At 43.5% G+C, this 14,397-nt stretch overlaps 1 protein-coding gene across 1 annotated transcript in view; it reads left to right on the plus strand.

The window, feature by feature from the left end:
- The window catches only part of LOC119651329 (ubiquitin carboxyl-terminal hydrolase CYLD), a 35,803-nt gene that overhangs the window by 2,071 nt on the left and 19,335 nt on the right, over positions 1-14,397 (plus strand). The window lies entirely within an intron of this gene.

Here is a 14,397-nt window from a genome sequence, read left to right on the forward strand (position 1 = left end):
TTTGTTATGCGACATGCCAAACTCGACATGGTAATCGGTACCCATTATTTATAGGCGTAAATTTGGTTTGTATAATTTATAATAATAATCCGCCGTATCTGGTTCCAAGCCCGGTTATGAAAGGAGGAGGGGTGGATAGCTTCAGTCTCAGCGGGTAAGTGAGGAAAGTGCAGGATCTTTGCAGTCTTGTAGATTACTCACAACTTAAGGTCCAGCACGGATAATCGGCGAGAATCGTCTGACTTGTTGACAGGGTCGGGCTCCCGTAGTGGACAGCACGGCGTTGACACCGCTAAGCGTGAGGCGGTTCGACGTCTAAGCGCCACGATGAAAAGGGGCATTGCTCTACCTGCTGCAGCTGTTTCGCCACAATCTGTGGTGACCACTTCAGCAACTTCACGTAGACAGTGGATGAAGTGAACTGAGGAAATGAACCTCTTCATCATCCGCTCTTAATACGAAATAACGACGGGGGCAGGTACAATATCTTGTTGCCACTTGTTGCACCAGAGATTCGTCAAGGGCTTCCCGCGATTCGCGCACGTGAATGCAACGAGTCGCAGATCAGTACCACTTTATTACTCGCAGTGTTCGACTGGAGGTCATCGTGGAAACTGTTGACTAAGAGTCGACGAGGCAGAGGCGGCGTCACCAACAACGTAACGTCGCAGTGCCGGCATCAGTTTAAGTACTCACCGAGACACTTTTCTGCATCGTCCAGCTGAAGTTCGGAACGAATTCCAAAGATCATATATAGAATTCTCGGAATTTGATCCTTTGCATAGACCAGGTATTCTCAGTCTCAATGCATCTCCAGCAACTCCGAGAATTCTATCTCAAATCAATGGTGAGATTGCTGCAACTACAATCACTTATGTATATTGTGGTGCACTTACGGCTGTCAGATTGCACGGTCAGAACGCTTTCGCGTTATTGGTTTGAGTGACTGAATAGATCCATCATGAAAAATTCGTCTGGAACATCGGCGAGACTCACTAAGGCAGAACATTGCTAGATTGATTCCAAGCAACACTGACAATGGCATCAGACGGGTGAGAAATAAAGTGAAGAGGTTTTACAGGAAATATGCCATCCCCAGTGAGACACCCGTAGTTGAAATTTTGGACACACTAGAGCAGAAACTTTCTGTCGTATGCAGTCGGTTACGAAGGCATGGCGAAAGTCACTCCAGACGACGCACGCGAGGAACCAGCGGAATTTTTTCAGATCACTCAAAGAATCCTAACGGAACGTCCAGACAGTGCAGTTTTCGGCAACGGAGGCGAAAGAATATTGGGGTGGACTTTGGGTTTTACCCGCCCAGCATGTTGTGTGGCACCCGACTGGTGAACGGTTGTGAACAAAGAGGCACGCTTTTTCACCCTGTGTCCCGAAACGTTGGCTTAGCCGGTTGTGTATCTTTTAAGTGCGATTTACATAAAAAAAAGAAAACTTGTTTAAATTAAGTAAAGACAAAAAAAAATATTAAACGCGACTAGAGAACAGATTATAGATTCATTAAAAAAAATAAAAAGTTAAAGTGGTGATCAGTATTTAACACAAAAGTTAAAGTGGTGACCTCAACGTGATCGTGTTTGTGCTCTGCTGGGTGAACTACTGTTCCGCTTGAAACGTCTCACGATAGGGTCAAAGCTCTTACTGTACAAGACTATGATCTTGCCAGTCCTCATGTATTCCTCGGAAACTTGGGTTCTTAGCAAGAAAAATTGCGAACTCTTGGCCGCGTTCGAGAGAAGAATCCTCCGAAGAATCGTTGGCCCCCTACATGAGGATGGACGATTCCGTAGCCTACACAAAGACGAAATCTATGAGCGATACCATGACCGTCCGGTTGTGGATAAAATCCGGCTCAATAGGTTACGGTGAGCGGGTCACTTAATACGTATAGATGAGGATGATCCCACCCGGAAAGTCTATAAGGGCAATATCTATGGTAGAAAAAGAAGACGAGGCAGACCCTGCTTACGATGGAGCGATGGCGTAGGCCAGTCCGCCAGATAGCTTTTAGGGATATCGAATTGGTGGACCTCGGCGCAAAACCGGGATGTCTGGAGTTCCTTATTAAGGCAGGCCTAGACCGGATACCGGTTGTTGCGCCGTTGATGATGATGATGGGTGAACTACTCGGTGTCTCCTGACGGTCGCACTGAAGGAGAGGAAAAAATTCCTCCCCTGAGGTGTTGTGAGAGTGAGGAGAGCATGGCGAGGCTCAGGTCTGTGGAAGTTCCGTCGTGGACTTCGGACTTGAGATGGGCTTCGTCTTGACGGGGCATGGCAGTTTGAATGAGTTTCTCTTCTCCCGGAATCTTGCCTCCAGTCGGAGCTGTGTTCTGTGTGGGGCCGACTCAGAGGACTGATCCCATTGCCTCTGTGTCTGTCCAGCGTACTGTGACGTCCGCAATCGGTATCTTTGATTTTAGCCAGTGCCTTGCTAGCAGTGATACACTGAAATGCGCTAATGAATACGTGCGTGTTGCCTTCCGACGAAGGAGCTAGTTCCTCGACGCTGCTTCGTCTGCAGTATGATGGGCGAACGGTCATAGTGGCCGGGGTGGACAGCCACCAGTCTTGTGTGCTGACTGCGAGATGAGTGGCAGCAGTAAAGGAGGTAAGAAAGGTGCTGTGAATCAAGCCGTCCCAAGGTAGAGGAGGCTAAGGTGGAGGTTGACGAGATGGTCGAGTGTGGGCAGATTGTCGGCATATTGATGAAAAGCGGTGCCTCTGGCGAAGTCATTGCTGAAGTCACCAATGACGTAATTTTGAGGTACAGCGGGCTGTTGAGCACAATGACGCAGAAAGTTGCCAAGCTGACTGGTAAAGTCGAAGGACTCATGGCTGCAAGGGGCGGCCAGGTGGTCCCTGTTGTGGCGGTGCCAGTTGCCGTCGGTTCCAAGGGAGTGTTTGCGGTCAGTAACTTGCCGGTGATTCCAAAATCAACGAAGGCGTCGCGCAGGCTATGCGCGAGATAGCTCCTGGGCTGGGAGTGAGGTTCACACTGTGATCCCACTGAAATCTGGGGGCTGGTTGAGAACCCAAGGTTCTCAGAGCATGATTTGGGGGTGGCTGTGGCTCAAAAGGTTGGGCGACACTGCTACATCAGTGCTGATGAGCTGATGCAGCAGATACACGAGAATCATATCGCGGAGGAGATGTCAGCTGAGAGATTTGCCAAAGAGGTGAAAATTGTCAGTCGACCGATCCAATCGAGTCCTGAAGCGGTGAGCAATATAGTGGTGGAAAGAACTCCAGCTGTTATTGATAGGCGGACATTCGCTGAGCGAGTGTATGTCAAGTGGTTTAGCTACCGAGCTAAGTCGCATAACATGCCCCCTCCCCCCGTGCTTCAGGTGCTTAGGTTTTGATCATAGGGTCGCTGATTGCAAATCGAAGGACCATGTGTGTGCTCCTTGTTCGCAGAGTGGCCATATGGGCTCCTCTTGCAGTAACGGGGTGAACTGAACTGCATCAGAACGGTTGCCTTGATGCATGATCTCGGCCAGCACATGCTGGTCAATGGGGGTGTGAATGTGGACCCGCCACTTATGTCGTCCGGATGTTAATTTTAACCAACTAAGGCTCGTCTATTGGAGAGGTGCTTCGTCTTATAAAGATTTGTTGAAGCAGTCTAAGGAAGAATACTGGAGGCGATTCGTTGGTAGCGTTGTGATGACCTTTGGGGTAGGGTTTACCGGATATGCAGAGGGAAACGTAGTCACAACATAACTGGCATCAAGGTGAACGGTGAACCAACCTATGCTGATTTGGCGTGACAGTTTTTCCCTCTGCATATCCGGTAGACCCTATGTCATCACAACGCTTATCGAAACTTATTCCAAATGTTGTTAACCCTGCTGCACCACAGTTCTAGTTTTAAACTTGTTTTAATTATCACTTATTAAGTCCTTTTTTCATGTGGAGACCAAGGCCTGAATTTACCTTTTGCACCATTGAAGACAAAGTACTTTTGCCTTAGATAAACCCACAGCTTACAATATTTTGCCGTGATAAGGATGCAATTTTGAAAGGACTAAAAGACTAAAAAGAGAATCTGGAACAAATAACAACAAAGTTCATTGTTCATTGTTCATCAGAAAAAGTGATAAGGCGGAGAAATGTGGCTATAGAAAATTTTTTCTTGGATTCCTTAACAACTGCAATGGTATTTACTATCCGATTGTCTGCACAAAACCAAAATTCTTGATTAGTAATTGCATTCATGTAGAAAATTACTAGCACGCTGACGTGCTAATACTATCCAGAATTTATTCGGTGGAGGATTTCTAGATAAGATAGACATAGTCTTTCAAAAGTTTCACTTTTGAAGTTAAGTGATCGACCAATAAACAGAAAGAGCTAATATATTGAATTAGTGCAAACACAGTACATGATATCTCACTAGAATATCGCGAAAACATGAATTTATTATTGCCCTTATCTGAGCATTTTCACAATGTTTAGATTGAGAAAGGAAATGTGAATTATGCAAAAAGCATTTAATCTTGATTTTGAATGATTATGGTCAAGTTTTATCGATGATCCAAATGTACAAGGGTTTGGTATTTTGAAGCACGTATTGATAGATTTCTATCCAATTCAGCCACCGTGCGAATAAAGTTTACTTAAAGTATCTATCTGGCACTAGCGACACGTTTTGCCACCTTCCAGAATCAAATTAAAGTAGCATTTGCATTGATGTTGTCCCGCCACTCTTCTTGCCTGTCGTGTTTCCGTGTCGCTAGAACCAGATAAATTACTTTAAGCAAACTTTATTCGCACGGTGGCTGAATTGGATAGAAATCTATCATTAAGTGCTTCAAAATACCAAATTGATGACCCCGACGTGATCTGAACACGCACCCTTCTGATCTGGAGTTAGGCGCAACTACCTCGTGGATACTGGCGCGGAGGTTTCGGTTCTTCCCGTACCCCGGCACCATCGGCTATTTCCACAAACATTAAAACAGGCGGCAGCAAATTCCTCCCGAATCAACACCTACGGGTATAGGCAAGTGGACGTGAGTCTTGGCTTGCGTAGCACGTTTTCGTGGCGTTTCATCCTAGCAGATGTCAGCTTCCCCATACTAGGCGCAGACTTCTTGTGTCACTATGGGTTGCTGGTGGACTTGCAAAACAAGTCTCTTATAGATCCCACGACCAACCTTAATTCGTCGGGCCAAATGGCATCACAGCCAGGCAACAATCTTTCCATAATTTTAGAAGACAATACCGACTCTCGTGTTCGGGCACTTCTCCAAAAGTTCAGCTAGATTACTACCGAGTGTAGTCTCTCTAAACCAGTGAAGCACAATGTGCAGCACTACATTAACACTATTGGTTTCCCGATCTTCTCGAAGGTGCGTCCTCTACCACCCCAGAAACTGGCTATTGCGCGGAAAGGATTTGAACAACTTGTTCAACAGGGTATATCTAAACCTTCAAACAGCTGTTGGACTTCCCCACTGCATATGGTCCCTAAGCCAAACGGCGAATGGCGCCCCTGTGGGGATTACAGAAGGCTAAATGCACAGACTGTTCCTGACCGATATCCAGTTCCGCTCATCCACGACTTTGCGCATCATCTGGCAAATTGCCGCATCTTTTCGATCTTGGACTTAGCCAAGGCTTATCATCAAATCCCTGTAGCTCCAGAAAACATACTAGAGACGGCAATATGCACATCCTTTGGACTTTTCGAGTTCACCCGGATGACTTTCGGATTTGGCAATGCGGCGCAAACCTTTCAAAGGTTCATTCACTCAATCCTGCGAAACCTCGATTTCTGTTTCGTGTACTTGGATGATGTTTTGGTCGCTTCTTCCACTGAGTCTGAGCACTTAGCCCATCTCGAGTGCATTTTCTTTTCTTGAGGCCGTTGAGAAATGCAAGTTCCTTCAAACACAGATGAGATTCCTCGGCCACTCCATTTCCCCTGAAGGAATACAGCCCGATCCAGACAAGGTTGAAGCAATTGCAAGCTTCCCGCTTCCGAAGACAATGAAGGAGTTGAGGAGGTTCTTGGGCATGCTAAACTTCTATCGTCGTTTCGTGCCCGAGGCCGGCCAACATCAGTCCGTTTTGAACGCGTACTTGTCTGGCCCCAAAACAAAGGACACACGAAAGATCGTGTGGTCTGAAGAGGCTGTCTGCGCGTTTGACATACGGGCGCCAGGTCGCGAGCTCGCTCGCGGTCTGCTGCTCAAAAAGGGCGATCGGGTAGCAGGATTCGGCGGTAAAGCTACCAGATGTACGCTCCCGTGTAAATTCGCGCCTACCGCAAAAAACTAGATCCGTGGAGGGTCCTGGCGACCGCCACCCAGAACGCAGCGCCACGTCGCCTCATGATTTTTGACCCCCTCAAGGGAATACGCAGATTCGCAGATTATCATTTATAATGAAGATATAATAAACTAAAATAGATTATCTTCCTGACGAAATATGCTGGGTAGCATCCATATAAACTGAGCGAATATCTAATGAGATACAAACTATGAAGTAAACTTAGTATAATGTGAAAAATATTCCATGAAAAGATTATCACGTTTTCTGCTGAATTACACTTATCTTTTTATAGTAGGCTAGATAAGTGTTATTATTTGTAACGAAGTCATAATTGGTTTTAAACGATTGCCCACACTATTGACCAGTTTTATGACTAATTTATGTTTTCTCCAACTAATCTGTTGGTGCCGATAGCGCTTGTCGAAAGTTTCTCTGAGCACATTTCGATTTCATATGCTTCATAACATTCGATCGTCAATAAATTAATTCACAGTCAACAAAGGTCAGAAAGGCTTTAATATTAATAACGAATCAATAAATACAATGCCCCAAAGAGGGAAATTGATTACGATAAAGTCAGCACTGAGTCATTGCCAATTCGCGCCACATAACATTACATATCAACAGAAGCTTATCTTAGCAGGTTGTTGCTATTTTCGTTGAGCCGAAAGTTAGGTGCTTGATAAGCATTTTGCTAAATCGTCTGAAAGTGTGAGTAAATTCCATTTGTTGAGCAAACATTATCAATAACCGATAACTGTTTTGGTTTTGTGTACATAAAGAAAAATGCTTGTTTCGTTCTCATATTCACTTTTTTTTAATTCGTTATTTTGGATGCTTTACGTATTGTAACTGAATAAGTTTTATGGAGAGCGTCGTGGAAATTTTATTTGTCTGGCTTTTGTATTTTTTCCACAATATTGCACTTTATCTACATGTGTTCGTTCTGAAAGATGGTTTCTCCTACTACAGTAGAACCCCGATAACTCGTATTGTCAAGGGACTGACGATTTGGTACGATATATTACCAATTATCCGCAGTGCAAAGTAAAGAAAATTAACTCTGAGGACCAGTAAATTTGTACGAAATAGACGGAAATACGAATTATCGATGTACGAATAATCGGGATTCCACTGTAATATATTTGAGGGAATTAATGATTCTCGATTCAATTCCTAATTACTTTATCAACTTGATGCCTCTTTTAAGTATTTTTTAAACCACCATTTCAAACCATATATTGTTGTTACCAAATTAACCAAGATAATAATAATCCAGAACTCGGACCGCTGTTATCTTTATTGTTTTATTAGAAAATGCGGGGAATCCCCAAAATAAGTAGTCACCTTGACATTTTCAATCCTCTGTTTGCACTTTACGTTGAGAATTCTCAGAGAAAGTTTTAACATTTACCTTTCTGGTGAAGTGGGGAGATAGTCTGGACAAACTACTATGGTAACTCGAGAGCTTACTATAAATCTAGATAGATTCTGAGCTCCTCGAAAGTTACTCTGTCTTTCGTTGTGTCAGAGACTGTGCTGCGCTTGGCAAGACAACTGATGGAAGTGCCCTAATAGCTGTTAAGTCCCCTCTCCGTGCCGAAATCATCTTTTCCTACTCCTCCTCCACCTGCGATTCTGTCACCATACGAGTCATTTCGCCAAACGGATGCCCCTTTATCATATCGTGTGTATATTTTCCCTGCCTCAGCCTCTTTGTACGAGTATCATATTTCTTCGACAGATTATGAGAGGTCCTAATCGTTTTGTTTCCCTCACTTTCTTTCATCCTCTTTGGCGACTTTAATCTTCCCATGCTCTCCTGGCCTTCCCTCCCTCCCTAATAACTCCACCCACTCTTCCCTTCCTCTATCCACTTTCATGTACACCTGTGGCGCCGTCCAGTTTAACCTTTCTAGAAACCACTTAGATCGCAATCTTGACCTTGTCCTCTCTAACCTTCCTGTGCGTCGCCTTTCCCAATTCCTGCATGCCCCTTCTTACCTTGCTCTGGACGCCCATCATCCTGCTCTCGAGTTCGATGCTCAGATATCTCGACTCCACTCTCCTATCGTTCGCAATCCTACCAAGTTCAACTTTCGTAAGGCGAACTTCGAAGGTCTGAACTCAGCTCTGGCGGCAATCAGCTGGGTTCCCTCCTCTCTCCATTTACGTGTGACCAAGCACTCTGCATTTTGTATACCATTTTATTTGATCTTCTTCCTTGCTACGTTCCCTCCTCTCTTAAGTGCTTACGCTTTTACCCCGTCTAGTTCACCACCGAAGTTCACAAAAAACGGACTGCAAAGAAAAAGTTCCTGCCTTCGAGTAACTATGCTGAACATAGACTGAGGAAAAGTAGCGGCAGAATAAATCGCAAAATTGTTGGGGGGAGTTAGCTGAGAAGCCAAAGAATATATAATAATATATAATATAATGGATGGAGGGGATAGCGAATGTAGGACCAGAAAGATTTGAGGTTTCCGCGCTTTGCTGAGTCTTCCACACTGGTCAAATATTCGTTTCTGGACTCACATATTAAGGATTTGACCGAGGAACGTAGAAATTTGAAAAAACTGAGTCAGAATTGAGGGGTCCTAAGTCCGCATCAACTTAATGCCGGACCGGACCAAATGGAAAGCAACTTACTCCTCCTTTTTTTGGTCCACGAAACCCTCGTTTGGACTTAGCACCCAAATTTTAAAAAATGTCAGTCGATGACGGTTTTACGGCTTCTTACCAGGGCAAAGGCAAATCGTCAGACGCTGCCTCACCTCTGCCCTGGGAGCAACGCGACTGAAGTGGCCCGCAGATGTTATGTGCTCCTTTATATAATTCGCAGAATACAACATGACTACGATTTATATTGAGCGCAAATCCGTTGACCAGGGCTTGGCCAGAGCTGAAAATATTTTTTTTTGCGAATTGTAGGGTCCTAAGTCCGCATCAGCTTAATGCTGGATCGCTTAACAACCAAAGCCCAAACGAGGGTTCCGTGGACCAAGAAGGGGGGAGTAAGTTGCTTTCCATTTGGTCCGGTCCGGCATTAAGTTGATGCGAACTTAGGACCCCTCAATTCCAAAAAAAATATGCTGACTTAGTTTTTTCAAATTTCTACGTTCCTCGATCAAATCTTTAATACGCAGGTCCAGAAACGAATATTTGACCATTGTGGAAGACTCACTAAAGCGTGAAAACCTCAAGCCTTTCTGGTCCCACATTCACAACTCCCGCTGTCCTGTCCAGTTATCTCCTCTGTCCATTAAATTCTTTGGCTCCTCAGCTAACTCTCCCAATTATCTTGTCACTTATTCTACCGCTATTTTTCCTCAGTCTATTTTCTCTCTCCTTCCACCGAATCCCTGCTGATAGTGGATGTAGCCTGCTCCGCATCGCCTACCATTCCCCTTCTTACTACTATCTTTGTCGAGTACCTCATGGGCAAACTTGATGCCAATGTCGGACCTGGCTACGATGGTCTTCCAAACCTCTTTTTGCTCAAAACTGATAAGTCCATCTCTCTTCCCCTATCTCTTATTTTCAACAAAAAGCCTCGAAAAGAATCATTTTCCCGGCTTATGGAAAGAGGATCTCGTCATCTCCATACACAAAAATGGCGATCGTACGCTTGCCGAGAATTACCTTCTCATTTCCTTCTTCTCCTCCTGTTCCAAAATCCTATGTCACCGACTGGTTGTCCGCCCACTTTGGCCACCACATAGTGAAAGTTTACACTGATTTCGTTAAAGCCTTCGAGACTGTAAATCACAAGATACTTCCATCCAAACTCTCGTCTCTAAGCGTTCCCATACCACTTGTTTTATGTCTTACCTCTTCCCTTTCCAACCGATCCTGCCGCGCCTCTTTTGACGGCTGCACTTCCCGCTCCTTCTCCCTCTTCTTTGACGTCCCACAAGGATCTATTCTGGGTCCTTTGTTATTTTTGTTTTTTATTAATGACCTTCCTCTCTCCTTACTTGTGCCTGTTTGCTCTATGCAGACGAGCTTAACCCGTTTTCCGCTATATCGTCGCCTATGGACTGTGTTTCCCTTCAATCTAACCTAGATACTCTGGTTCGCTGATGCTCGACTAATGCTTTAGCGCGAGTAATGAAACTGGTGCCTGCAGTGCGGCATGGTGTTGTTGATGCCGCCGCCTCTGCCCTCATCGATTCTCGATCACCAGTTTCCCCGATGACCTCAAGTGGAACACGCTCCCTGATGATGGCCGAGATTGTGTCGCTGCGGGTTATAAAGCGGTACTGGTCTACGACTCGCTGTACAGTCACGTGGGCGAATTGCGGGAAACGCTCGACGAATCTCTGGTGCAACAGGGGGCGGTAAGATGTTTTACTCACCCCCGCCGTTATTTCGCAGTAGGAGCGGATAATGAAGATATTCATTTCTTCAGTCCACTTCATCCGCTGCCTACGCGAACAGCTGCAGCAGGCGCAGCAATGCTCCTGGTCGTCGTGGCGCCATGACCTTAAACCGCCCCACGACGAGCGGTTTCGACGCCGTGCTGTCCATTACGAGAGCCCGACCCAGTCAGACCACTCCGTCGATTGTCCGTACCGCACCTCAAATTTGTTCTTCTTCTCATTTTTGGTAGTGCATTTTATCCCTAGCTGCCAGGTGTGGGGATAGTTTCCTGAGTGTATAATCTGCAAGTCTGCAAAGTTCTGGCACTTTCCTCACCTACCCCCTGAGACGCTGCGGTTGTGTACAGCCATTCAGACTGAAGCTATCCATCCTTCCTCCTTTCACAACCGCGCTTCCTTCCCGACTACGGCGGAGTTTATTATTACGATATTTTGGACCGGTTATAGTAAATTTAAGGGTTGTAAAAAATATCTGTATACTAACTGAAATCTGTATGCTTTCTATATATGTTTAGAGATTCTAGATTTGGTAAAAGCTGTTAAACGATTGATTTTAATAGAATAACACAAGTTTTATGGGAAAAATATATTGAATGACACTTTTTAAAACATTTCCTTTAATTTTGTAGATAAACGTTTATAAATGACATTTGAACAAAAAAATGGTTCTTTTAAACAAACAAACTTAAAATGCAATAACTCCAGATAAAAAATATGACATTACAAATTTGAAATAAACATTTAAGAAAAAACCTGTATGGGGTAAAGTATTGCAAAAAATTAAGTTGCACACTCCTTGCAAATTCTCTGGGTGCATTGTAAACATATTCGTTTTTTTTCTCGCTTTTTTAGGTAGACACCTTCTACAGGTTGTTCGGCAAAAACAAAGTTCGAATTTCCGCTTTATTTTTCTTTAATGTCCCCACAAAGGTGAGCTTTTTGGTTTTCTGTAGATGAAACCCAATTATTGGCCGTAATATTGCGATTTGTATTATAAATGGGTCATGCAAGCTTTAGCCCAACCTGTCTAGGCTTTGAATATCTTTTTTCCTCCTCATTGAAGTCATACCCATCTGAATCTTTTCCACGGTAAATACAGGAGTTAATGAGGACCCCGTCCTTGCATCTGTTAGCGCCATAACCTTTAGTCCGTATTTAGCAGGCTTAAGAGTCGTGTACATTTTAAACTTGCGCGAAATGCAACTAGCATCTCATCTACACAAACATTTTCACCAACGGTATTTACAGATTGACAATTCGAGATAAATGAGATATCAGAAGTATAGCGGCTAATGAGTCTTGTTTTATCCGTTCGTTTCTGGTTTCCGCATCATCAAATCTTAGACAAGAAAGAACTATTTGAAATCGATTGGCATTTTTTACACCTCTAAAAATGCCTCGGCCAGTTCCATCCGTAACGAAAGTTGATCGAATATTTTCGTGGTTTGATTTGAAAATTGAAGTTAATATTAGTAATCCCAATAATACTTTTAGTTCCACAATATCTTAATCTCGGAGGTCGGAGTTATTTGTGTCATTTTTATATGTCTGCCTTATTTTCACGATTCTGGCATTTGTTGAATGAAGAATGAGATTTACAATATTATATCAAAGAAAAAGTTCCACACTTCCTCAGGATCAACAGTGTATGTCGTGTATCTTCTAAGACCTGGGCACATGACAACGATGTTATTCTGCAATGTTCGGATATGTTTAGGTACTACAGGGTCTTTTGGCCATTTAAAGCGATCCTTACCATGTAGATAGCTAGTATGGATGGCATCAGAGTCGGGATTTTCGATATCTTCATCCTCTGCTTCTATTTCTGATTTAGTATGGTGATCCGATGGTTCATAATCGTAATCTGAATCTTAATCACTTGTATTAGAATCAACCGCTTCTGCCCATTTTTCTGAAGTTTCTTCAAAAACATTGTCTCCAAATTTAACTCTCTTTGAAGGTCCAGGGTTAATTTCATCATCCATTTCTATATCCTAAAACAAAAACACAAAGCTATGATAAAAAATACCATTTTTCAGTTAGTTTTATTACAACACGAATTAAAAAAAATACTTACGTACACAGATCACAAAACACACTGGACACTTTGGTTAAAAATGTTATACTAAGCGCTAAGAAGGTACATAGACGTATGAGTGCGTAATCAGTGGGGATTCGTGGAAATCGCAAAACTGAAACTGTCTACCGGTAAGAAATAATGGACATCTGTAGTTAAGGATTAATGAGAATTTACTGGAATATTGAAGATTTTAAAAAATTTTACTCTTTGTGCCTTCAATTCTGGGAGCATCGTAGGTTGCTTGAAAAGTTTCTGATGAGGAGTGCAGGGGTTGAAAGTAGTCATTTCTTTAAGAGGGCCATTCTCAGAAACTATTCAACCGAAAAATCTGAAAAAAAATCATGAGGCTGCCACTATATGGGTATGTCTGGGTATCACTGGTGCTATGAGCACGGCATCCGGCGCAGCTCTGAATGCACTATTCAATTTGCAGCCCCTGAATGAATGAAATGAAATCTCGGACGCTTTTGCGAAAGAGGGGTCAATCTCCCCTATGCCGGGACCCGAGCCAGCAATTGGAGTATCAGTAGCATTGGCTAAATCTGTTTTCAAAAACTGGAAACAAGCTTCCCATAATGACAGGTGGCAGAGCCTAAATGCTGCTCGACACACCAGACTTTTCCTGCCAGAACCGAACATACGTACCGCAAAGTTTATCCTGTCGAAAAGCAGGAGGACTTGCAGGTGTATTGTGGGCATTCTGACAGGCCATAATTCACTAGCTGGGCATATGTTCAGAATAGGAATTACCGAAGATGATACGTGTCCCTCCTGTAATGAGGAAGCGGAATCCACGGAGCATTTCCTATGTGAATGCCCCGCCTATGGACGCATCAGGCATCAGATCTTTGGTGCCGATGTTGATGTTCTCCAATTGCGACGGGGAGCATCACATCCACTAAAGGAAATCCTGCGATACGTTAACGAATCCGGAATATTCCGTTAGACGGGGGAGGCGAGTACAATGGGCTAACACGGCCTGAGTGCTCAGAAGCTGTAGCTTCTCCCCCACCATACACACACACATACACACGCCACTATATGGTGCCTAGGCTCCGAAATATCTGCCATACCGATATCTGTTCAAATAAAGTTAATAATAGTATATTACTATAATTCCTAGTAATTGGCTGCAAAACCCCCCTTAAGTTAATTCTAGCAGCACCACAAATTTTGCAGTGATGTAGGCTACAATATAGAGCATGATCTTACCAAGTTTGGTGGAAATCGCACCATTACTAACAAAGTTATAATACGTCAAAGTTGTTGCTTCTTTGAAAATTCAAGACTATGAATGTCAATATCATCCGAAAGTGGATACTCTCATATAATATATGCATATATTACGTGCTACGCGCTAAGAAATACACAAACCCTTTCGTACCTGATCATCTAACAATTCTATTGTTTAAAATGTCCAATTCTAATCTATTTTGAAAAGCTCCTAATATAGGAAGTAAATCTTCGCTTGGATGGAGAAATAATAACATTTGGTTTTTATGGCGAAATCATTTTCTAGATTTCGGTTCAATTGCCAAGTATTAATGTATATTTTTCCGTTCTGGCGAAGTGAATTTTAGACTTAAGAAAATAAAATAAAATTTCTCGTCCGATAAAGTGATCTAATCGAACGAA

The sequence above is a fragment of the Hermetia illucens genome, chromosome 3, assembly GCF_905115235.1.
Source record: "Hermetia illucens chromosome 3, iHerIll2.2.curated.20191125, whole genome shotgun sequence".
Classification (NCBI taxonomy): domain Eukaryota; kingdom Metazoa; phylum Arthropoda; class Insecta; order Diptera; family Stratiomyidae; genus Hermetia; species Hermetia illucens.